Below are 27,480 nucleotides of genomic sequence, written 5' to 3' on the forward strand. Positions count from 1 at the left end.
ATACTTGAGGAGTGTAGTTTCCAAAATGGGGTCAGATGTTGGGAGTTTCTGTTGTTTAGGCTCCTTAGGGGCCCTGCAAATGTGACGTGGTGCCCGCCGTCTTTCAGACAAGTTTGTTTTCCTAAATTCAAATATTGTTCCTTACGCTCCAAGCTCTGTCATTTGTCCAAACAGAACTTTTTGACTGCATGTGGGGTATCGCCGTACTCGTAAGAAAGTGGGTAAATAAATATAGGGGTCCACTATTTGGTGTAATCTCTGACAAAAGTGAGAAATTCAGGTCTAATGCAAGATTTTTGTGAAAAAAATTAACTTCAATATGATGACCTAATGTTATCAAATTTTGTGTCGTACCTGTGTGCTCAAAATGCTCAATATACCCCTGGATAAAATCCTTGAGGAGTGTAGTTTCCAAAATGGGGTCCGTTGTTTCTGCTGTTTAGGCACATCAGGAGCTCTCCAAACCCGACATGGCGTCCACTCTCAATTCCATCCAATTATGTGTTGAACAAGTCAAACGGCTCCTTCCCTTACGAGCCCTGCCATGTGCCTAAACAGTGGTTTTTCCCCATATATGGGGTATCAGCATATTCAGCAGAAATTGCACAACAAAATGTTGTGATTCATTTTCTCTTTTTCCCTTGTGGAAATAAAAAAATATTGGTTCTGAAGTAAAATTGTGGAAAAAAAAAAAAGTTAAATGTTCATTTTTTCCTTTCACGTTGCTTCAGTTCCTGTGAAGCACGTGAAGGGTTAATAAACTTCTTGAATGTGGTTTTGAGCACCTTGAGGGGTGCAGTTTTTAGAATGGTGTCACTTTTGGGTATTTTCTGTCACATAAATCCCTTTAATTCACTTCAAATGTGATGTGGACCCAAAAAAATAGTTTTGTAAATTTTGTTGGAAAAATGAGAAATTGCTGATCAACTTTTAACCCTTATAACTTCCTAACAAAAAAATTCTGTTTTAGAAATTGTGCTGATGTAGACGTGTGGGAAATGTTATTAATTAACTATTTTGTGTGATATGACTCTTTAATTTACAGGCATAAGAATTTAAAGTTTGAAAATTGCAAAATTTTCAGTTTTCGCCAAATTTCCATTTTTTTCCTCACAAATAAACGCAAGTCGTATCGAAGAAATTTTACCACTATTATGAAGTACAATAGGTCTCAAAAAAACAAATCTCAGAATCAGTGGGATCCGTTGAAGCGTTCCAGAGATATAACCACATAAAGTGACAGTGGTCAGAATTGTAAAATTTGCCTTGGTCATTAAGGTCAAAATTGGCTCGGCCACTAAGAGGTTAATTATGCCATATGTATATTTTCAGAAGGTCAAGAGACAGACTATTGTTCATATAAGTCTGAATGTTGAGGTTTGTGAATTGTTGAGCATTAGCAATAAACCTGGTACTCTGGGTAGTTTGAACCTATAACAGATTTATTGGCAATACACAATTTAACGTTTCGGTCTGTTTAGACCTTCATCAGAACAGTGTAAATTATACAAAAACAATAAAATGACAAGATAACATAAAATAAAATGTATGTGACATCAATAGATATGCCATTTGTGGCAAGATTATCAGTGAAAGATACAGCTAAACGCATCAAAGTAATTTTGAGGAATACACCCTCCAAAAGTACACATTATGACAAAGAGTTCAGACAGGTCAAAAAGGATATCAGAAGGGATCTGGAGCAAGGTCCCAAAAGACTACACTGCATGCAGAATTATTAGGCAAGTTGTATTTGAGAGGATTCTTTTTATTATTGAACAACTATGTTCTCAATCAACCCAAAAGACTCATAGATACAGTATCAAAGCTTAATATTTTTGGAAGTTGGAGTGGGTTTTTTTTAGATTTGGCTATCTTAGGAGGATATCTGTTTTTTCAGGTAACTATTACAGTGCAGAATTATTAGGCAACTTAATAAAAACCAAATATATACCCATCTCACTTGTTTATTTTCACCAGGTAAACCAATATAACGACACGAAATTTAGAAATAAACATTTCTGACATTCAAAAACAAAAACATCAGTGACCAATAAAGCCACCTTTCTTTACGATGACACTCTAAAGCCTTACATCCATAGATTCTGTCAGTTGCTTGATCTGTTTACGATCCACATTGCGTGCCGCAGCCACCACAGCCTCCCAGACAATATTCCGAGAGGTGTACTGTTTTCCCTCCTTGTAGATCTCACATTTTATAAGGGACCACAGGTTCTCTATGGGGTTCAGATCAGGTGAACAAGGGGCCCATGTCATTATTTTTTCTTCTTTTAGACCTTTACTGGCCAGCCACGCTGTGGAGTATTTGGATGCATGTGATGGAGCATTGTCCTGCATGAAAATCATGTTTTTCTTGAACGATACAGACTTCTTCCTGTACCACTGGTTGAAGAAGGTGTCTTCCAGGAACTGGCAGTAGGTCTGGGAGTTGAGCTTCACTCCATCCTCAACCCGAAAAGGTCCCACAAGTTCATCTTTGATGATACCAGCCCATACCAGTACCCCACCTCCACCTTGCTGGCGTCTGAGTCGGAGTGGAGCTCTCTGCCCGTTACTGATCCAGCCTCGGGCCCATCCATCTGGCCCATCAAGAGTCATTCTCATTTCATCAGTCCAATAAACCTTAGAAAAATCAGTCTTAAGATATTTCTTGGCCAAGTCTTGACATTTTATCTTATGTTTCTTGTTGAAAGGTGGTCATTTTTCAGCCTTCCTTACCTTGGCCATGTCCCCGAGTATGGCACACCTTGTGCTTTTTGATACTCCAGTAACGTTGCAGCGCTGAAATATGGCAAAACTGGTGGCAAATGGCATCTTGGCAGCTTGACACTTGATTTTCCTCAATTCATGGGCAGTTATTTTGCGCCTTTTTTATCAACACGCTTCTTGCGACCCTGTTGGCTATTTGCCATGAAACGCTTGATTGTTCAGTGATCACGCTTCAAATGTTTGGCAAGTTCAAGACTGCTGCATCCCTCTGCAAGACATCTCACAATTTTTGACTTTTCAGAGTCAGTCAAATCTTTCTTCAGACCCATTTTGCCAAAGGAAAGGAAGTTGCCTAATAATTAAGCACACCTTATATAGGGTGTTGATGTCATTAGACCACACCCCTCCTCGTTACAGAGATGCAAATCACCTGATTTACATAATTGGCAGTTGGCTTTCAAGCCTATACAGCTTGCAGTAGGACAACATGTATAAAAAGGATGATGTGATCAAAATACTAATTTGCCTAATAATTCTGCACACAGTGTATATTGCAATGGAAGCCTGTCCAAACAGAGAAAGAATAGCAAAAGTTAAAATACAGGGTGGGCCATTTATATGGATACACCTACTGTAAATAAAATTGGAATGGTTGGCGATATCAACTTCCTGTTTGTGGCACATTAGTATATGGGAGGGGGGGGAAACTTTTCAAGATGGGTGGTGACCATGGCAGCTATTTTGAAGTTGGCCATTTTGGATCCAACTTTATTTTTTCCAATGTGAAGAGGGTCATGTGAAACATCACACTTATTGAGAATTTCACAAGAAAAGCAATAGTTTGCTTGGTTTTAACATAACTTTATTATTTCATGAGTTATTTACAAGTTTATGCCCATGTATAAAATGTGTTCAAAGTGCTTCCCATTGTGTTGGATTGTCAATACAACCCTCTTCTCCCACTCTTGACACACTGATAGCAACACCGCAGAAGAAATGCTAGTCTAAAGGGGCCTTTACACATAGCGATATCGCTAAAGCGTCACCGATTTTGTGATGCAGCAGCGATATCGCTATGTGTGATACTTACCTCCGACCGGCTCCCCCGCTGTCTGTCGCTGATCGCGCGAGATCGTGCAGCTCCATTTCTCGTCGGACGCTTGCTTCCTGCTGGCGCCGACGAGCGATGCGTGGACGCGAGTGGCAGGACGTCAGGATCGCCGCATCTGAAAGATAAGTAACGACCCCTGCTGCGTCGCTACATCGCTGTGAGATCTGCCTGTGTGGCAGCTCACTAGCGACCATCTAGCGATGCACCAGCGATCCTGACCGGGTCGTATCGTTGTCGGGATTGCTGGTGCATCGCTAAATGTAAAGGGGCCTTAAGAGAGTCAGATTCCTTGTAGGAATGCTTGGACCCATAATGTGGTGGTGCATCATCTTGCTGGAAAAACTCAGTGCATAAGTGCTCACGCTTCAGTGCATAAAGAGGGCAACACATCATCATGTAGCAATTTCAGATATCCAGAGGGCATTGAGGTTTCCATTGATGAAGAATGGCCCCACTATCTTTGTACCCCATATACCACACCATACCATCAATTATGGGTGTCAGGTCCGAGCATTCCTACATGAACAGTTTCCTGGAAAGTGGATTGGTCATCGTGGGTCAGTTGAATGGTCACCAAGGTCTCCCGACCTGACACCCTTAGACTTTTATCTTTAGGGTCATCTGAAGGCAATTGTCTATGCTGTGAAGATACGAGATGTGCAGCACCTGAAACAGATACTGGAAGCCTGTGCGAGCATTTCTTCTGTGGTGTTGCTATCAGTGTGTCAAGAGTATGCTAATTCTACTGTCTCTCTTTGTTATAATACTGTATGTCGTATAGCCCTTTTCTACATGTGAATTGTTGAATAGTTAATGTTTAAGCACCACGATCAATTATAGCTATGGTGTCTATGACCCTTTTTTCCTTTAGGATTGTTCTATGACAATATTATAAGGATTTATTTACATACCCCATAAAAAGATAGGAGAAAAATGACGTGATTGATATTTTTCAATTAAACCCATAGAAAATGTAATAAAAAACTAACGCTGAGGCAGTGTTCACATGTAACATAAATGCTGCATGCTTTCTACTGCTTTTTTTTCTGCAGGCATCAGCATCACACAGCGCAAATACAATCTTCTCTGATTACTGCGTGTTTTCTGCGTCTCTTTTAAGCATTTTCCTGATTATTTGATGCGATTTTGGGGCAGATATGAAGCAGAGTTTTTAACATTTTTTTTAATAGAACACGGCCTTCGTGTGAACATGGCCTTACAGACACAAAGTCAGCTGTCGTATAGTGAAGCTACATAAAGATGAGAAAGTTCTGGCGGCTCAGACTGTGAATGGAGGAACAAAATATAATCCACAGGTCCCAACTAGAGATGAGCAGGACGCTGGGTGAAGTAAAGCCGCGCCGGGGACACCAGAAGGTTAGATTTGCGACCTCCCATCCAGCTGCCAGGTAGCACTAACCTGAGTTCCCTGGTTACAGTGGACAGTCCTGAAGTTGGGTCTGCGCCCTGCAGTCTCAGGCGTCTGCTGAATGTCCCTCACCGCCACCACCCCTCCGACATCTCCGGCCAGGGAAGAAAGACATGGTAAGTGGACATAGATTGGAGTGTGGCCAGGCGTATTTGCAGATACGCACTAGACACGCCGCATGATTTGTCCCATTTTCTGTTCTTCAAAAGTTGGGAAGTAGGTTAACTGTAAGGCTGGCCCTTAGTGGGGAGGAGGATTGGGAACCTGTACGTTATTAGAAGGGTTAGGAAGTAGTTAAAAGTGTCTCTGAGCCTTCTTCTTCCTCTGCTCTGTCTTTTCTTTTCTATACTGTTTGTTAAAAGTTAAAAAATCAAAGACCCTCTGAATTGGGTCATTGACCTTTACTACCCGGTCCCCGGATGTTAAGGACTCATGGACGATTGTCTTGGTCGGGAGTTAAGTTGTATTGCTTGTATTCGTCTACTTGTCTGGTTTCAATTATTATGTTAACCTGGATTTCGTTGTGAGTCTTTAAAAAATTATAAAAAAAGTGTCTCTGAGGAACGGATAAGTGTCAGCCAGGTCTTGGAAGCGCTGGTCTAATGTCAGACAGTCAGCAAGGCTGGGGGCACGTTTAGTAAGGTGACAGTCAGAGGTGCATCATTACGTGGTTCCCGAAATGTGGGCTGCAGGATAGTGGTCACAGGACAGAGCATGGCTTTAAGTGGCGCTACACAAGGAAAGGATGGAGGTCCCCGACTTAAACTGCAATTCTGTAATTGTAATAGTTTTAATTTAAACAACTTTGATGCTGTTCGCATCCATTGGAAATGCACCATGGCATTGTACAAAGGAACATGACAGCTGTATCTCCTGCTGTTCTCAAGACTTTGTTTTTATGAACAGGTGTGGTTTCCTTATCATGGGGTCATATGGAGCCATAGCTGCACCACGCATGGCAAGGCATAGCTAGGAGGTGTCAATAACCGAAACATGGCTGTTCACACAAACCGAAACAAGACCCCGTTTTTCTGTAGCATGCTAAGATGCAAAAGACAGGTTTCTCATCCAGAGCTACCTCCCCACTCCCCGTTACAGAGGGACAGTGCATGTTATCAGGTTTTTGGCCTCGGCCTCCTAGCTCCAAGAAAACGCGTAATCCTTCAACACAAGACATCATAGACAATTTTAGCTTCCAGCCTTTAGGGAACAGTTCAGGAAAGACCCTTTTTGAAATTTTTTGCCAATCTACACCAGCTCACCTCTCACACAAGCTTTTTATGAAGACTAGTGTAAACTGCAACATCCTTCGTAAATCTCCCCCATACAGTGGTGGTCAAAAGTATTGACACCCCTGCAATTCTGTCAGATAATACTCAGTTTCTTCCTGAAAATGATTGCAATCATAAATTCTTTGGTATTATTATCTTCATTTAATTTGATTTGTCTTAAATGAAAAAACACAAAAGAGAATGAAGCAAAAAGCAAAACATTGATCCTTTCACACAAAACTCCAAAAATGGGCCAGACAAAAGTATTGGCACCCTCAGCCTAATACTTGGTTGCACAACCATTAGCCAAAATAACTGCGACCAACCGCTTCCGGTAGCCATCAATGAGTTTCTTACAATGCTCTGCTGGAATTTTAGACCATTCTTCTTTGGCAAACTGCTCCAGGTCCCTGATATTTGAAGGGTGCCTTCTCCAAACTACCATTTTTAGATCTCTCCACAGGTGTTCTATGGGATTCAGGTCTGGACTCATTGCTGGCCACCTTAGAAGTCTCCAGTGCTTTCTCTCAAACCATTTTCTAGTGCTTTTTGAAGTGTGTTTTGGGTCATTGTCCTGCTGGAAGACCCATGACCTCTGAGGGAGACCCAGCTTTTTCACACTGGGCCCTACATTATGCTGCAAAATTTGTTGGTAGTCTTCAGACTTCATAATGTCATGCACACGGTCAAGCAGTCCAGTGCCAGAGGCAGCAAAGCAACCCCAAAACATCAGGGAACCTCCGCCATGTTTGACTGTAGGGACCGTGTTCTTTTCCTTGAATGCCTCTTTTTTTCTCCTATAAACTCTATGTTGATGCCTTTGCACAAAAAGCTCTACTTTTGTTTCATCTGACCAGAGAACATTCTTCCAAAACGTTTTAGGCTTTTTCAGGTAAGTTTTGGCAAACTCCAGCCTGGCTTTTTTATGTCTTGGGGTAAGAAGTGGGGTCTTCCTGGGTCTCCTACCATACAGTCCCTTTTCATTCAGACGCCGACGGATAGTACAGGTTGACACTGTTGTACCCTCGGACTGCAGGGCAGCTTGAACTTGTTTGGATGTTAGTCGAGGTTCTTTATCCAACATCCGCACAATCTTGCGTTGAAATCTCTTTTCAATTTTTCTTTTCTGTCCACATCTAGGGCAGTTAGCCACAGTGCCATGGGCTTTAAACTTCTTGATGACACTGTTCACGGTAGACACAGGAACATTCAGGTCTTTGGAGATGAACTTGTAGCCTTGAGATTGCTCATGCTTCCTCACAATTTGGTTTCTCAAGTCCTCAGACAGTTCTTTGGTCTTCTTTCTTTTCTCCATGCTCAATGTGGTACACACAAGGACACAGGACAGAGGTTGAGTCAACTTTAATCCATGTCAACTGGCTGCAAGTGTGATTTAGTTATTGCCAACACCTGTTAGGTGCCACAGGTAAGTTACAGGTGCTGTTAATTACACAAATTAGAGAAGCATCACATGATTTTTCGAACAGTGCCAATACTTTTGTCCACCCTCTTTTTTATGTTTAGTGTGGAATTATATCCAATTTGGCTTTAGAACAATTCTTTTTGTGTTTTGTCATTTAAGACAAATTAAATGAAGATAATAATACCAAAGAATTTGTGTTTGCAATCATTTTCAGGAAGAAACTGAGTATTATTTGACAGAATTGCAGGGGTGTCAATACTTTTGGCCACAGCTGTAGGTGTATAAATAGGATTTTTCACCTCCTATTACAACTCTTATGACTTATTACTCCTCTACTATTACATCGGCAGTAATTAATTTTAATGGTGCCCCAGTCAATAATATTCGAAAGCTCCCACCCAAATGGCCCACATTTAGTCAGATGCCGTCCAATACATTAGGAATAATTGTTTTGATGTGAATGATGACTTGTTTGGAATGAGCCATTCTGCAGATTCATTATCTCAGCTGTGGAATAACCTCGACATAATTAAAACCCATGCAAATGTAACATTTCCATTATTTGTTATTGTAACACTGAACATCAGTGATATGGTCATTATATAAAGATAACTGGTTTCCTTAGAAAAGCCAGAAAAAAATAAAAAGGTGCTAGCACCCGGCGGTTATCGATTTCTCATAGGTTTCTTATTTTGTAATGGAATAAAAAGGATAGAAAAAACTATTCAATTCTGTCTCTTGGCACATGCCTTACCAGGTTCCCTATCTACTTCCCCAGTTACTTGTTCTCTTGTGCAATTAGAAGAGCAGGAGATTGCAATGTTTCAACTTATTTAATGCAAGTGTCACGTCATCAAATATGGCTCATCGTAACGTAAAGAGGTCTCATTGTTTTCCATAAATGTCGATTTTTTTTCTCTGCTGTAAATGCCGCCGTTCTCCTGAATCCAGTGTTTTTCTTTTGTTCCTGAGCCTCTCCGTTCCAGAGATCTAGCCCCCTCTTCCCTGTATAGTTGTTATCTAGTCGTTAGCCAAATGAATGTGGTCGAAATACGCACAAGATCACAAGGACTCAGGACCCAGGTTATCTAATATTTCTCAATCTCACAAAATCAATGTAATGGTAGCTTGGTGAGAAAAGATAAAACTTAACTTTTAATAATAAATAAAATGAATAAAAGTGAAAATGCCTTACATAGACCCAAAAACGACAGGGGTCGCATATAGGTCTAAAAAAAGAGGCATTGATCAGTACTTCACAATGGATACCTGAAAATGACTGCGGTCATGCTGTATATAGTGTATATAAAAGATGTATACGAAGTGCACGAGGAAATGTCCAATGTTAGCTGTTACATCTTACAAAAAATTAAAATCTCTCACCCAATGTTGCAACTCAGAGAGCGACTAAGGATGCCCTCATCATCCGGTGCCTCAAAGGAGATAATCCTCATCAGTTCTGAATAGAGTAGAGGCAGGCGCATTAGCCCTACAAGGCCCTATGGGTCAGTCTACATGGCCTTGAACCCCATAACTCCCACCCTAACAAGGGCAGTCCATAGCTCTTCCTCAGCTGGCACCATTTTTAAGTAACAGTAGTGTGGGCAGTGGACACTCAGCCTTGATCTAAAGCATGCATATGTCCTCCCCTGATGACCCAAAAGGAGAAACACATAGAGAGGCAGGCAGGACTACCTAGGGCTATTCCAGCTGAGGGAGAGCTGTGGACTGCCCTATGGGGTGTTCAGGGCCATGTATACTGACCCATAGGGCCTTATAGGGCTAATGCTCCTGCCTCTACCCTATTCAGACCTGATGAGGATTGTCTCGTTTGATGCACCGGATGATGAGACTCTCCTTGGTTGTCCTGTGAGCTGCAGCTTTGGGTGAGAGATTTCCATTTTTTGTAAGGTATAACAGCTGTCATTGGACATTTCTTCATAAGGTGCTAACTCACCTGATGGGGTTGCAATATATCTACATGGACAACGACTTAAATCAGCTGCAGCAGAACACGGGTTCATGGACCGAGGAAGATGTTGAACCTGTGAAGGAAAATACCTGTCAAACATGCGCTGCTGAAAGATCCAGGATGTCTGCCAATTTTTTAAAAATGTACATTCTGAACAGGTTTAGCAGTCAACGCATCTCAAGGTTGCACTTCAGGACAAAAACCTTAAGTCAGATTTGATGACTTATGTCACTACTGGCATTTAATTATAAAGTCACTCTCTGATAGTTATTGGTATAGAGGAACAGAGATAAGCAGCCGCCCGCTCCTCATCCGCTTCTCTCTTGGAATAAAATTAGAACCAGATAAAGTTAAAACTATACGAACAAACTGGATCCTTACAGCTAGACCCCAACCTAACGCCTGGCTATGGCATGTCATCTGCTTTGTGGGACCCTAGCATTACAAGTGGAGTTGGGCAAGTCCGCAGCCTTACAAAATGGCATTAGGTGGAACTCCGGCTATAAAAGTGGTATTGGATGGAATCCCAGCTATGGAAGTGGTGTTGGGTGGGATCCCAGCTATGTAAGAGGTATTGGGTGGAGTCCCTGCTATGTTAGTGGTGTTGGGTGGGATCCCAGCTATGTAAGTGGTGTTGGATGGAATCACAGCTATGTAAGTGGTGCTGGGTGGAATCTCAGCTAAATAAGTGGTGTTGGGTGGGATCCCAGCTATATAAGTGGTGTTGGGTGGGATCCCAGCTACATAAGTGGTGTTGGGTGGGATCCCAGCTATATAAGTGGTGCTGGGTGGAATCCCAGCTATATAAGTGGTGCTTGGTGCAATCTCAGCTAAATAAGTGGTGTTGGGTGGGATCCCAGCTATATAAGTGGTGTTGGGTGGGATCCCAGCTACATAAGTGGTGTTGGGTGGGATCCCAGCTACATAAGTGGTGTTGGGTGGGATCCCAGCTATATAAGTGGTGTTGGGTGGAATCCCAGCTATATAAGTGGTGCTGGGTGCAATCTCAGCTAAATAAGTGGTGTTGGGTGGGATCCCAGCTATATAAGTGGTGTTGGGTGGGATCCCAGCTACATAAGTGGTGTTGGGTGGGATCCCAGCTATATAAGTGGTGTTGGGTGGAATCCCAGCAATATAAGTGGTGCTGGGTGCAATCTCAGCTAAATAAGTGGTGTTGGGTGGGATCCCAGCTATATAAGTGGTGTTGGGTGGGATCCCAGCTACATAAGTGGTGTTGGGTGGGATCCCAGCTATATAAGTGGTGTTGGGTGGAATCCCAGCTATATAAGTGGTGCTGGGTGCAATCTCAGCTAAATAAGTGGTGTTGGGTGGGATCCCAGCTATATAAGTGGTGTTGGGTGGGATCCCAGCTACATAAGTGGTGTTGGGTGGGATCCCAGCTATATAAGTGGTGTTGGGTGGAATCCCAGCTATATAAGTGGTGTTGGGTGCAATCTCAGCTAAATAAGTGGTGTTGGGTGGGATCCCAGCTATATAAGTGGTGTTGGGTGGGATCCCAGCTACATAAGTGGTGTTGGGTGGGATCCCAGCTATATAAGTGGTGTTGGGTGGAATCCCAGCTATATAAGTGGTGTTAGGTGGGATCCCAGCTATATAAGTGGTGTTGGGTTGGAACCCAGCTCCATAAGTGGTGTTAGGTGTGACCCAGCTGTATAACGTGCCTTGAAAAAGTATTCATACCCCATGAACCTTTCCACATTTTTTCACGTTACACCCACAAACAAATGTATTTTATTGGGATTGCATGTGATATACCAACACAAAGTAACAAGTATTTCTGAAGTGTAAAGGAAATGATACATGGTTTTCTAAAGATTTAAAAATATAAATCTGAAAATTGTGACTTAATTTGTGTTCAGCCCCTGTAGTCTGATACCACTAAATAAAACCTCAAGAGGTGCCTCCAGAAGTCACATAATTAGTACAATGTGTCCACCTCTGTATAATTTCTTCTAAGTATAACTAAAGCTGTTCTGTGAAGGCCTCAGAGGATTGTTTGAGAACTTTTGGAATCAAACAGCATCATGAAAAACAAACACACACAAGACAGGTCAGGGATAAAGTTGTGAAGAAGAGTAAAGCAGTGTAAGGTTGTAAAATAATATCCCAAGCTCTGAACATCTCGAGGAGCACTGTTCAATCCATCATCCAAAAATGGAAGGATAGGCACAACTGAACACCTACCAAGACATGGCAGTCCACCTAAATGGACATCCCAAGAAGAGAAATTATTAGAGAAGAGGCTCATGGTCACTCTGGAGGAGATGCAAAGATCCACAGCTCATGTGGTAGAATCTGTCCACAGGGCAGTTGGAAGGCCGGGGTCACACGAGCAATGATTCTCTCATGCAAAAGAATTGGTCCAATTATGCTAATAACACATCATACTGGGAACAGGGAAAGGGATTAGTTGTGCCTCACCGGAATCCAGATGAACACAGGTGCCAGGAACAAGTGGTTGGATACTAGTCATTAGCAATAGCAAAAGAAGGAGAAAAAAGTTTCAGCACCAGTCGTTTCTTCATTAAAATCTTCAATAAACGCCTGACACGTTTCGAACAAAGTTCTTAGTCATAGGCATATGAACAATACTTAAAAATATCCATATATACCAATTCCATTAAGTAAAACCATGTACACCTGTTACTTGACATGATTGGTTTACATTCATTACAAAATCAAATGTGACACAGCCTACCAGAAATCATGACGCCTACACAGATTAACACCTCCTTGTCCACACAAAAGAAGTTTGTAAAAGACATCTCTACTTACTCAGTATAGCAACTCTATGTAAAAAAAAGCAATAACATCCAGTACAGCCTGTGTATGATGTGTCACAGCTGAGCATCTACTACAATAATATCCAGTGCAGCCTGTGTGCGCTGTGTATCACAGCTGAGTATCTGCTACAGTAACATCCAATGTAACCTATGCATGATGTGTGTCACAGCTGAGCATCTGCTACAATAACATCCAATGTAGTCTATGTGGGATGAGTGTCACAGATTGACATCTGCTACAATAACATCCAATATAGCCTATGTATGCTGTGTGTCACAGCTGAGCATCTGCTACAATAACATCCAGTGTAGCCTATGGGTGCTGTGTATCACAGCTGAGCCATCTGCTACAAGAACATCCAGTGCAGCAACAACAAAAAAAACAAAAGAAACACAGCTAACCCAAAGTTAATTTTAAAAATTGTCTGTGTCTGACCGTGTACGGAGCATACCACAGCTCCTGGGCAGGGGAGGAAGCAAAAGACAATACTGATATTACAGCAGGGGATCACAGAGGATTCATTTTGTGAGGTAAAATATTTCACTAACTGTTTTTAAACAATATTTTACCCCACAAAATGTATCCTCTGTGATCTCCTGCTGTAATGTCAGTATTGTCTTTTGCTTCCTCCCCTACCCAGGAGCTGTGGTATGTTCTGTACATGGTCATACACAGGGGAGAGAGACAGAGCTCAGGGGGGAGACAGCTCAAATGGGACAGCACAGCACAGAAGAGAGACAGCAGACAAGGGGGTAGCACATGGGGTAGACAAGTCAAAGAAGAGAGCACAGACAGGAGAAGTCAGCACATGTGGAAAGAGAAAGTGAATAGGTGGATGAGCACATGGGGGGGAGAGATTCTTACCGCTGCAAAGCCTGCCCTCGTCGTGACATTGACACCCTCCCGATGCGATAGCATCGGGCCTCTATCTAGTGGGTATATAAGGATGTTTTTATGTATTGCTCATATGCCTATGACTAAGAACTTTGTTCGAAACACGTCAGGCGTTTAGGAGCTGCGTCCCCGCATGATTTTTTTCTTCTTGACATGAAACTAAAATATAGAAGATTTTAATGAAGAGACGCCTGGTGCTGGAACTTTTTTCTCCTTCTTTTACTATGCTAATAACGCTCATCTCAAAGAAAGTCTGTCAGAGTTTGATCAGAGTGTCATCTTACTGTGATCAGATTCTCTCATATGAGAAAATCGTATCAAAGGTGCGGAGAAGATAGAGAACATAATTTCTCCATCTTGTCCATTGTCTGAGTCCGGAAATGTTGGACTCCACTAGGATGACATCCAAGTGCAAGACAATGTTTCACATGCACCCATAGACTTGTAAGGGAGTATGTGATCTGAATTCTGGAGCCACTTGCAGCATGCTGCAATTTTTTCTCCTGTTATTTTTTCTTATGACGATTTGACATATGTCACAGCTTCATAGAACAACAATGGGCTGAATGCTATTGATCGTATACCACTCGGCCGTAGTATACGCTCATGTGAGTGGGTCCTTAGTTATATGGGTCACCTTCCCAGGGCCGTGGGGTACTCGGTATTGGGCCGGTATCGGTGGGATGTTTCACAGCAGAGGTGACCCGGACCGTGGCCCTGGGCGCCCAAGTAATAGGAAGATGTGAATGGTGGAATGTAGTTAGATGAATAGTTCGTGACGCCACCTATGGTGTTCGGCAAGGGAGGTGTTAAGCCGACGCTGCAGACAGATCCTCCGGGACAGATGGTGTGGTGCAGCAATGATGTTATAGGCCTCCACAGGCAGGGCTGCTGTCCCAGGGCAGAGTAGATAAGGATATACTTAGATGATGTAGTGTTTGGCGCAGGGGATGCAGCATTGCCAGGCAGACGAACGCAGGAAGGAATGGAGGACACCAGGGTATGTAGTTCCAAAGCTTTACTCACAGTCTGTAGTGCCCGCTTCTGTGCCGTGTCCTCCAGGTCAGGGACTCAGTCAACCTCCAGGCAAGATGGAATGCTCCCTTCCAACACTCCACGAACTCATGTGCCTTTTTTGAACGTCTCCTCTATAGCGCCTTTAAGTGTGAAGATCTCCTAGTACTGAGTTACACTGGAGTTCCTCCTGACAGATGTTCCCAAGAACTCTACTTGTACGGCATACAGCTGTAGCCTGCTTCGGGGACTCTCTACTCCTGAGTCCCGGCTCTCTATCCGTGTTGCTGTTGTGCCCTCAAGTCTTAGATGGGAGTAGTGCATTTACAGCACACTTCTCCACCGGTGTCTGCTGCAGAACCATTAGTGTCCATACAACCTCGGGGATCGGGCCCCGGCCTTGCGCTTAGAACTTCTAGGCAGGGTTCTTCCTCTAACCCACGTCCTCTGTGTTCCCTTTCACTCCTACGTTCCGTACTTGTCTTTCCCTCCTGTGGAAGTTCAGGCTTTGGTTCAATGTCTTTCACCTTCTTTCCTTTCCCGTGCCAGCTGGCTCAGATCACTGAGGCAGCTGCAGCATTCCTTCCTCCATCCCTCTTACAGGGATCTCCACTCCTCACTCCTCTCTGAGTGACTTCCTCCCTCAGACTGATCCTAAACCATCCCGCTCTTTTATATGTATTCTCAACTCCACCCACCTCCCAGCATGTTTAGTGTTCCAAGCAGGGAACCACCAAAGGTGCTCCACTTCTCTCTAAACAAGGAGCCGCAATGTGGTTTTGCTGAACTACTCTATTGTGTGTGGTGCGAGTGTTGGAGTGTGGTCGGGAGCCTCCAACTTACCTGGATGGAGGGGCACCACACCTTAGGAGGTGCAGTACCTCTGCGGCAACTGAGCCTCAGGGGCGCCACATATATACTCCACAAATCTGGCTTTTATGGAAGAGTGGCAAGAAGAAAATCTTTTTATAAAGCAAGCCATAAGAAGTCCCGTTTGCAGTTTGCAAAATGCCATGCAGAGAACACAGCGAACATATGGAAAAAGGTCCTCTGGGGCTCCATGCAAAACACTATAGGAGCTGGAAAACCAACACTGCACATCACCCTGAAAACACCATCCCCACCGTCATACATGGTGGTGGCAGGATCCTGCTGTGGGGAAGGGCTTTTTTCAACAGGGACCGGGAAACTGGTCAGAGTTCATGGGAAGATGGATGTAGCTAAATACAGGGAAATCCTGGAAAAAACTTGTTAGAAGCTGCAGAGGTCTTGAGACTGGGGTGTAGGTTCACCTTCTAGCAGGACAACAACACTAAACATCCTGTCAGAGCTACAATAAATGGTTTATCTCAAAGTATATTCATGTGTGTGTGAATGGCCCAGTCACAGTCCAGACCTGATCTCCATTGAGAATTTGTGACAAGACATGAAACTTGCTGATCACAGAAATTTCCATCCAATCTCACTGAGTGAGAGCGAGTGTGCAAAGAATAGGCAAAAATGTCACCTCTAGATGTGAAAAAGTGGTAGAGACAGACCCCCAAAACACTTTCAGCAGTAATTGCAGCAAAAGGTGGTAAGACAAAGCATTTACTCAGTGGAGATGAATACAAATTCACATCACAATTTTCAGATTAATATTTTTAAAATTTTTAGAAAACCATGTATGATTTCCTTTATACTTCACGACTTCACAAATGCTTGCTACTTTGTGTTGATATATCACACAAAATCACAACAAAATACGTTTAAGTTTGCAGATGTAACATAAAAATGTGGAAATTTAATGGAGCATTCAAATCACACTAAGTGGTTGGGTGGCATCCGGCTATACCGTAAGTGGCATTGGGTGGACCCTGGGCATATAAGTGGCATTGGTTGGGATCACAGATATATAAGTGGCATTGAGAGGGACCCCGGGCATATAAATGGCATTGGGTGGGACCCCGGGTATATAAGTGGCATTGGGTGGACCCTGGGTATAAGTGGTATTGGGTGGGACCCCAGATATATAAGTGGCACTGGGTGGACCCCAGGAATATGAGTGGCATTGGGTGGGATCTCGGCCTTATTAGTGGTGTTGTGACACTCAAGCCTTACAATATATACACTTACTGACAGATCCTGTTCTAAGGTTTATGGAAGTTTAAAAATGCATCAACTATAAGCCTCGCTGGAGAATATGGGTGTCATGGAGGGAGGCTCCCCGCATATCACTGGATAATACCACTGCTACATTTTTTCAGGACATACTGGGGGTTGTAGTTTTCCAGCATTTTCAGAGCTCCAGGTTGGAGTCCACTGATCTGTAGCATTGGAACCAATTATCATGGACAGATCAGAGGAAAATAATTGCTATAAAATGTCGGGACGCCACATGAGAACCCCGATGGTCCTGATAGAGCCTCATTATCTTTCCCTTTGTGTCTTTAGGCTCTATTACACGTGCCATTTTCATGCAGTTTTTCCAATTAGTATATTTTATAAAAATAAAGTGGAATCTTTCCTATGTCATATCCTGCGCTATTCACTCCCTGCATGGGATATAAAAAAACACATCACAATGTCACAAGTGTAACCACCACTTCTCTATGGTTAGGATGTTCCTCTCGCAGTCTGTATCAGCCCCTCGGTACAGGTCACGCTCCAGCCCCACCCCTCTCCCTGGGACAGGTCCCTCTTCTGACCCCCTTCTCCCTGGCACAGGTCTCCCTTCTACCCCTCCTCTTCCCGACACAGGTCCCCCTTCTGCCCTACCTCTTCCTGGCACAGGTCCCCATTCTGCCCTCCCCCACAGCCACAGCACAAGTCACTCTTCTGCCTCTCCAGTACAGGTCACCCTTCTGTACCCCCCCAGCCCCAGCACAGGTCATTCTTCTGGCCCCCAAGCCTCAGCACAGGTCACTCTTCTGCCCCCCCTTTTCCCAGGATCCCAACACAGGTCACCCTTCTGCCTCCCATAGCCACAGCACAGGTCACCCCTCTGCCTCCCCAGCACAGGTCACCCTTCTGCCCCCAGCCCCAGCACAGATCACCCTTCTTCCCCCCCCAGTCCCAACACAGGTCACCCTTCTGCCCCCCCTGCCCAGCACAGGTCACCACTCTGCCCCCAGCACAGGTCACCCCTCTGCACCCCCACAGTCCCAGCACAGTTCACCCCTCTGCCCTCCCAGCCCTAGTACAGGTCACCCTTCTGCTTCCCCTCCTCCCCGGCACGGGTCACCCTTCTGCCCCCCATCCCCTGCACAGGTTACCCTTCTATTCCCCCTGGCACAGGTCACCCTTCTGCCCCCCACCTTTCCCAGCCCAGGTCACCCTTCTGCCCCCTGACGTGCCCCAGAGGCCGTGGGATACTCGGTACCGGGTCTGTTAACTTCAATGGGAAATGTCACAGTGGCAGTGACCCGGTCCATGGCCTCAGGTGGTCATGTACAAGGGGTTGAGTTGAATGGGGATAAAGTTTATGTAGTGATTCGTGATGCCACCTGTGGTTTCTGGCCAGAATGACTAGCACTGCAGTGTTGCTTCTCTGGGACAGATGTGGTGCAGCAATGATGTTGAGCTCTCCACAGGTAGAGCTGTAGTCCCAGGGCAGTGGTGATGAGTTGGTAGATGTTGAGGTGATGTAGAAAATGTAGCAGTGCTGGACGAGTGGCGCAGAAAGAATGCGGAGGACACAGTGCATGTAGTTCAATGGGCTTTACTCACAGTTTTGCTCACTATACAGATGCCCGCTTCAGTGCTGCGTCCTCCAGGTGAGTGGTCCAGCCAACTTCCAGATAAGATGAAATGTACCTTTCCAGCTTTCCCAGTCAGTGTGTGCCTTTCCTGGCTGTCTCCAAACAATATGATGCTTTTCCCACCTTACTTCCACTCCAGCATTTCACAGTTATCGCTCTAGGCCAGCAGCTGCGAATCCTGTTCAGACAGTTCCTCACCGTTTCTGTGACTCTATATAGCCGCCTTTCCAGGCGGACTAACTGTGGTAGGGTCGATGGTCCATAAAGTAACCAAAGCTATCGGCTTGCTAGTGGCACCCAAAGGAATGCGATCTAGGCTAGGGGCCGTTCCCTTTGCGACCAGTCTGGTTCCTTCCTCCACCTGACGGCGGTCAGCGTGGAACGAGACCCACGGGATAACTTTCCAACCGTGTCCCTGGAGGAACCAATCCTTCCTACGAAGAATCTGCTGTTTTTAGTCCAATCCGTCCAGCAACTCCTCATTCAAGTCAGTAGCTGCTCTGACCACGTTCTTCACCTTCCCTCCCTCTGAGGGGACTCAACCTCACTTCAGCCTAGATTCTCCCTCCCAAACTACGCTCTGCCCACCTCCCAGCACTCTTCGTGTTCTAAGCAGGGGCCATAAAGGGTGCTCTGCTACACTACTGGTGTGTGTGGGATGTGGGTGTTGGAGTCTGGTCAGGTGCACTCACCTTACCTGGTCGTGGGATACCACACCTCTGGTTGAGGTGCAGTACCTCTGTGGCGACTGGACCCTCAGGGGTGCCACATCCTCCCCCTAGCCTCAGCAGCACAGGTCACCCTCCTCTTCCCCCTGGCACAGGTCACCATTCTTCCCCCTCAGCACAGGTCAAACTTCTGCCCCCCCCCCCAGACCCAGCACTGGTCACCGTCCTCTTCCCCCCAGCACAGGTCACCCTTCTGCCCCCCACTTTTCCCAGCCCCAGCACAGGTTGCCCTTCTGCCCCCCCCCTAGCCTCAGTACAGGTCGCCCTTCTGCCCGCCCCCCCCAGCCTCAGCACAGGTCACCCTTCTGCCTCTCTGGAACAGGTCACTCTACTGCCCACCCCCATAACCACAGCACAAGTCACTCTTCTGCCTCTCCGATACAAATCACCCTTCTGCCCCCAGACCCAGCACAGGTCACCCTTCTGCCCCCCCCCAGGCCCAGCACAAGTCACCCTTCTGCCCCCACAGCCCCAGCACAGGTCCCCCTTCTGCCCCCAGCACAGGTAACCTTCTGCCCCCTCCAGCCCAGCACAGGTCGCCACTCTGAACCTCCACAGTCCCAGCACAGGTCACCCCTCTGCCCTCCCAGCCCCAGCACAGGTCACCCCTCTGCCCTCCCAGCCCCAGCACAGGTCACCCTTCTGCCTCCCCAGCCCAGCACAGGTCACCCCTCTGCACCCCACAGCCCCAGCACAGGTAACCTTCTGCCCTCCCTCCCCAAAGCCCCAGCACAGGTAGCCCTTCTGCCACTCCCCCGAGCCCCGGGTCACCCTTCTGCCTCTCTGGCACAGGTCACCCTCCTTGCCCCTCTGATCATAACCTTGGATAAGTTTTTGAACACAAGTTGAGATGAATTAGATGATGGATCTTTGTCTCCACCTAGTGGTCATATACATCAATGACGACCTTATAGGTTAAAATACACTATTTGGTAAGAGAATTTTAGTATTTGGGAGCTGCACATTGGTACATTAAGGGCTCTGCATGGCCCGAGCTATGATTACATTATTAGGCATCGTGTAGTATTCTGTTCTCAATTATCTAAAAGGGAATGTTCTGTAGCACCAAAGGAAAGTAGCTAAAACTGAGCCTTTAATCGTGTAAGAGAAAAAATGGCAGAATGTGTAAATATTAAAATAAAACCATAATGTTAACACGTTTATGGTAGAAAACCCTTAATGACAGTGACAGCTCGGTGTGGGGTACTTCTGTAGAGTCGGGCTGGACCGGGCTGGGGGGTGGTCCCTCTGTGTACCGTGCAGTGACGTACAGACACAAGATGGAGGCAAGTTTCGGGTGCAACAGGTGGAAGTTTATTCTCTTGCCGTCCATCTGACAGCCTCACAGCACACCACGTTCCTCTGCAAGGCTCTCCGGTTACAGAATACATCAACATACCGTACTTTTCGCCAGGGACGTATATTTACGCACCGTCCCTTTACACTTAGTGACGCTCTGGCAGCTCCGTCACCGTGGCTGCCTTAGGCCTGTACACAAACGGTAATTTTACTGATCAAACGTTGTTCCTTATATGGTATCCTCCACCCTGAGCCTCTTCTTTACTGCGGTACTTCGTGTCAGGACCACCCCCCTGACTTCCTTTCTCCTCAGTCCCCTGGTTAGGTTCTCCTAATGTGCACCAACTGTCACAGTCCTCCTGTCACTTGAGCTCCCCCTGGGGACTGGAATCTTCTGGAACCCTCCTGTCAAATTTATAGCTTTCCCGATTCCCTGTAACTCCGCCCCCCACGACCAATGGTTTCTTAGCCCTAAGCTGATGTCAAGTCCTATACTCACACTCCTCCCTGCCCTCTAATGTCAATTCCAGGTACTGCACGTCACCTACACTTTCCTAGCTGTTTTCCCTTCTGTCATAACTGACATCCTGCCTGACAAGTGCAAACCCCTTTTAAAAACTGACCAGTCAGTGCGTCCGTCAGGTCACCTTCCCTACACTTCATTAAATAGACTGACAAAGCAACAGACCCACCCTGTACACGTCGTCCATAACAGTATACAGGCCTTCTCTTTCACACTACAGGTCTCATCAGACCACATGATGCACCCTGGCCGAGACAAAAGAAAGCACTTTTTCAGCGGTCTGGGTGGATGGAAAAAAACGCAAGTGAAAACATAAAAAATACACAAAAACCCACATATTTTCCGCCTTGTTCTTTCCACCGGGGCTCTGGGGTTTGGTGCGGAGGAATCTGATACAGATGCCCCATGTGTGCACGTGGCCCAAGGCTTCCCTCACCCTATTCCTACTTATTAGATCATCATGGAAGTTTCATTATGGTGAAATCCTTTTCGCCGTTTCCTTGTGCCCTGGCCGGGACGTCCTGTGGTCTGATGTGTCTTGTCTTTCAAACGATATGGTATATACACATTTATGGAGCACTTTTACAGGGGTTAATCCCACCCACAACATTTACTACTGAAGGTAGTACCCCGCACCGAGCTGCCAGCTGCGATTAAGGGTTTTTCTACCCGAAACGCAGAAGTATTATGGGTTTATTAATGTGTGCACTTTCTGACAATTTTTTTTTCCATCCTATATGATTGAAGACTAAGTTTGAACTACTTCCCTTCGGTTCTGGAGAACATCCCCTTTTGGTCTGAGAGGTATTTGACCTGGAAGCCAGAGTAGTGCCTACCCCACGTACAACACCCAGAACCAGTGCATACTCTGTGCAAGTCACCCAGACAAGTGCCTAACTCACCTTCCACACCCAGACCAGTGCCTACTCTGCATCCCACTGCCAGACCAGTGCATACACCACACCCTCAACACCCAAACCAGTGTATACTCTGTACAGCGCACCCAGACCAGTGCATACTACCTGCACCACACACAAACCAGTGCATACTCTGTGCAAGTCACCCAGACAAGTGCCTAACTCACCTTCCACACACAAACCAGTGCATACTCTGTGCACCATACCCAGACCAGTGCATACTCTGTGCACCGCACCTAGTCCAGTACATACTCCATGCACCACACACAGACCAGGGCATACTCCATGCCCCACACCCAGACCAGTGTATACCCTGCCCTCCACACCCAGACCATTGCATACACTGTGCACCACACCCAGACCAGTGCATACTCCACGCACCACACCCAGAACAGTGCATACTCCACGCCCCGCACCTAGACCAGTGTATACTCCGTGTCCCACACCCAGACCAGTGTATACTTCATGCCCCACACCCAGACCAGTGTATACACTGCCCTCCACACCCAGACCATTGCATACACTGTGCACCACACCCAGACCAGTGCATACTCCACGCACCACACCCAGAACAGTGCATACTCCACGCCCCGCACCTAGACCAGTGTATACTCCGTGTCCCACACCCAGACCAGTGTATACTTCATGCCCCACACCCAGACCAGTGTATACACTGCCCTCCACACCCAGACCATTGCATACACTGTGCACCACACCCAGACCAGTGCATACTCCACACACCACACCCAGACCAGTGCATACTCCACGCACCACACCCAGACCAGTGAATACTCCACGCCCCGCACCCAGACCAGTGTATACTCCACGTCCCACACCCAGACCAGTGTATACTCCATGTCCCACACCCAGACCAGTGTATACCCTGCCCTCCACACTTTCTGACAATTTTTTTTTCCATCCTATATGATTGAAGACTAAGTTTGAACTACTTCCCTTCGGTTCTGGAGAACATCCCCTTTTGGTCTGAGAGGTATTTGACCTGGAAGCCAGAGTAGTGCCTACCCCACGTACAACACCCAGAACCAGTGCATACTCTGTGCAAGTCACCCAGACAAGTGTCTAACTCACCTTCCACACCCAGACCAGTGCCTACTCTGCATCCCACTGCCAGACCAGTGCATACACCACACCCTCAACACCCAAACCAGTGTATACTCTGTACAGCGCACCCAGACCAGTGCATACTACCTGCACCACACACAAACCAGTGCATACTCTGTGCAAGTCACCCAGACAAGTGCCTAACTCACCTTCCACACCCAGACCAGTGCCTACTCTGCATCCCACTGCCAGACCAGTGCATACACCACACCCTCAACACCCAAACCAGTGTATACTCTGTACACCACACCCAGACCAGTGCATACTCTGTGCACCACACCCAGACCAGTGCATACTCTGTGCACCACACACAAACCAGTGCATACTCTATGCACAACTCCCAGACCAGTGCATACTCTGTGCACCGCACCTAGTCCAGCACATACTCCATGCACCACACACAGACCAGGCCATACTCCATGCACCACACACAGACCAGTGCATACACCGTGCACCACACCCAGACCCGTGCATACTACCTGCACCACACACAAACCAGTGCATACTCTGTGCACAACTCCCAGACCAGTGCATACTCCACGCACCGCACCCAGAACAGTGCATACTCCACGCCCCGCACCCAGAACAGTGTATACTCCGTGTCCTACACCCAGACCAGTGTATACTTCATGCCCCACACCCAGACCAGTGTATACCCTGCCCTCCACACCCAGACCATTGCATACACTGTGCACCACACCCAGACCAGTGCATACTCCACGCACCACACCCAGAACAGTGCATACTCCACGCCCCGCACCTAGACCAGTGTATACTCCGTGTCCCACACCCAGACCAGTGTATACTTCATGCCCCACACCCAGACCAGTGTATACACTGCCCTCCACACCCAGACCATTGCATACACTGTGCACCACACCCAGACCAGTGCATACTCCACGCACCACACCCAGAACAGTGCATACTCCACGCCCCGCACCTAGACCAGTGTATACTCCGTGTCCCACACCCAGACCAGTGTATACTTCATGCCCCACACCCAGACCAGTGTATACACTGCCCTCCACACCCAGACCATTGCATACACTGTGCACCACACCCAGACCAGTGCATACTCCACGCACCACACCCAGACCAGTGCATACTCCACGCACCGCACCCAGACCAGTGTATACTCCACGTCCCACACCCAGACCAGTGTATACTCCATGTCCCACACCCAGACCAGTGTATACCCTGCCCTCCACACTTTCTGACAATTTTTTTTTCCATCCTATATGATTGAAGACTAAGTTTGAACTACTTCCCTTCGGTTCTGGAGAACATCCCCTTTTGGTCTGAGAGGTATTTGACCTGGAAGCCAGAGTAGTGCCTACCCCACGTACAACACCCAGAACCAGTGCATACTCTGTGCAAGTCACCCAGACAAGTGTCTAACTCACCTTCCACACCCAGACCAGTGCCTACTCTGCATCCCACTGCCAGACCAGTGCATACACCACACCCTCAACACCCAAACCAGTGTATACTCTGTACAGCGCACCCAGACCAGTGCATACTACCTGCACCACACACAAACCAGTGCATACTCTGTGCAAGTCACCCAGACAAGTGCCTAACTCACCTTCCACACCCAGACCAGTGCCTACTCTGCATCCCACTGCCAGACCAGTGCATACACCACACCCTCAACACCCAAACCAGTGTATACTCTGTACACCACACCCAGACCAGTGCATACTCTGTGCACCACACCCAGACCAGTGCATACTCTGTGCACCACACACAAACCAGTGCATACTCTATGCACAACTCCCAGACCAGTGCATACTCTGTGCACCGCACCTAGTCCAGCACATACTCCATGCACCACACACAGACCAGGCCATACTCCATGCACCACACACAGACCAGTGCATACACCGTGCACCACACCCAGACCCGTGCATACTACCTGCACCATACACAAACCAGTGCATACTCTGTACACAACTCCCAGACCAGTGCATACTCCACGCCCCGCACCCAGACCAGTGTATACTCCGTGTCCCACACCTAGGCCAGTGTATACTCCGTGACCCACACCCAGACCGGTGTATACTCTACCCTCCACACCCAGACCATTGCATACACTGTGCACCACACCCAGACCAGTGCATACTCCACGCACCACACCCAGACCAGTGCATAGTCCATGCCCCACACCCAGACCAGTGAATACTCCACGCCCCGCACCCAGACCAGTGTATACTCCGTGTCCCAGACCAGTGTATACCCTGCCTTCCACACACAGACCAGTGCATACTCTGTGCACCACATCCAGGCCAGTGCATACTCTGTGCACCACACCCAGGCCAGTGCATACTCTGTGCACCACACCCAGACCAGTGCATACTCTGTGCACCACACCCAGACCAGTGCATATTCTGTGCACCACACCCAGACCAGTGCATACTCTGTGCACCACACCCAGACCAGTGCATACTCTGTGCACCACACCCAGACCAGTGCATATTCTGTGCACCACACCCAGACCAGTGCATATTCTGTGCACCACACCCAGACCAGTGCAGTTGGGTCGCCCTCCCAGGGCTGTGGGGTACTCGGTACCGGGATGTGTCACAGCGGCGGTGACCCGGTCCGTGGCCCTGGGCGCCCAAGTATTGAGGAAATTGAAATGGTGGAATGTAATTGATTGAATGAATAGTTCGTGACGCCACCTGTGGTGTTCGGCAAGTGAGATGTTGAGCCGACGCTGCATGCAGATCCTCTGGGACTGGTGGTGTGTTGCAGCCAAGATGGTGAAGCTCCCCACAGGTGGAGCTATAGTCCCATGGCAGTGTAGATGTAGGGGTAGAAAAGAAGCGCAGGCAGTGTAGAAGCAGGTACCCAGATGTAATGGTACAGGGTGTGTTGGCGCAGGAATAAGTGGAAGAGACCAGGGCTTGTAGTTCCAAAGTTTTACTCATAGTCTGTAATACACACAGGTGCCTGCCTCTGTGCTGTGTCCTCCAGGTCAGGGACTCAGTCAACCTCCAGGTCAGATGGAATGCTCCCTTCCAACACTCCGCCAATATGTGCCTTTCTAAACGTCTCCTCTTATAGCGCCTTTGGTGTGAAGTACTCCTAGTACTGAGTTACACTGGAGTTCCTCCTGACAGATGTTCCCAAGAACTTTCCTTGTACGGCAGACAGCTGTAGCCTGCTTCGGGGACTCCTTGCTCTTGAGTCCCAGCTCACTATCAATGTTGCTGTTGTGTCCCCAAGACTGAGATGGAAGTAGCGCATTTACAGCCTGCTACTCCTCCGGTGTCTGCTGCAGGACCATTAGTGTCCATACAACCTTGGGGACCGGGCCCCGGCCTTGCGCTTAGAACTTCTAGGCAGGGTTCTCTCCTAACCCACGTCCTCTGTTCCCTTTTACTCCTACATTCCGTACTAGTCTTTCTTTCTTATGGAAGATCAGGTTTCTGTTCAAATGTCTTTCTCTTTCTTTCCCTTCCTGTGCCAGCAGACCCAGGTCACTGAGATCTGCTGCAGCACCTCCTTCCCTCTCCCAGGGATCCTCTCACTGACTCTCTGTCTGACTTACTCACTTACTGACTTACTGACTGAAATCCTCAACCTTCCCGCTCTTTTATGTATTTTAACTCCACCCGCCTCCCAGCACGTTTCATGTTCCAAGCAGGGATCCACCAAAGGTGTTCTGCTACACTCCAGGCAGGGAACCGCAATGTGGCTTTGCTGAACTACTGTGTTGTGTGGGATGCAAGTGTTGGAGCGTGGTCAGGAACCTCCAACTTACCTGGATGGTGGGGCACCACACCTTAGGAGGAGGTGCAGTACCTCTGTGGCAACTGAACCCTCAGGGATGCCACACTCCCCCCCGTTAAACACAGCACGTCCATGGGCTGCAAGTTAAACAGAGTTGACAATACAGGAACATACAAATTTTTTGTAATGCTGAATAAACATTTCTTATACTAAACTTTCCAATGTGGGAGGCACGGTTTCTTGAACGTTGCAAACAGTTTTAACTAACTATCTAAATTTAAAGTTATGCTACCTAGTTTAAAGTGCTATGGAAGCAACTCAATATCAATTCACATTTTCTAGCAACACATTTTCTTTCTGTTACTTTGCACATTCTCTTACTTTCTTATATGACAACCGCTGGTGTCTGGTTCATCACCTGTAACTTCAATTCTTTATTCACATTCAAGGGGTTTGTACTTCAAAATGTCTTTAGTATACCATTTACTATACTTCTACATTTGTAAAACATTCACTGTATTCCTTTCTCAATTATACCCTATAAAATCTGTCATTAAACATTATCACTTTCTAGCTTTCTGTTTCAAGAATATGTTAACCATTATCAATAAGTGCAAAGAGTAGACACTGGTCCGGCCAACATGTCTGGAAATGTCCCTATGATGAGATAATTCTTCCTTCAGGAAGAGAGTCCTATGTAAAACCAAGAGAGAGCACCTAAAGAGGTGCAAACTAAGTACAAATTGCAGTTCTGGATCATTCAGTGT

General features: G+C 46.6%; 1 long non-coding RNA gene across 1 annotated transcript in view; it reads right to left on the reverse strand.

Annotated features, from left to right (window-relative positions):
• LOC141085178 (uncharacterized) overlaps window positions 1-27,480 on the reverse strand; it is a 131,676-nt gene that overhangs the window by 8,460 nt on the left and 95,736 nt on the right. Inside the window, exon 3 of the long non-coding RNA XR_012231225.1 lies at window positions 9,922-10,009. This is a non-coding gene — a long non-coding RNA (uncharacterized lncRNA). The remainder of the gene's footprint in view (window positions 1-9,921; window positions 10,010-27,480) is intronic.

This window comes from Dendrobates tinctorius, unplaced genomic scaffold (assembly GCF_039654945.1).
Source record: "Dendrobates tinctorius isolate UK_male_01 unplaced genomic scaffold, ASM3965494v1 ptg000006l, whole genome shotgun sequence".
NCBI classification, from domain to species: Eukaryota; Metazoa; Chordata; class Amphibia; order Anura; family Dendrobatidae; genus Dendrobates; species Dendrobates tinctorius.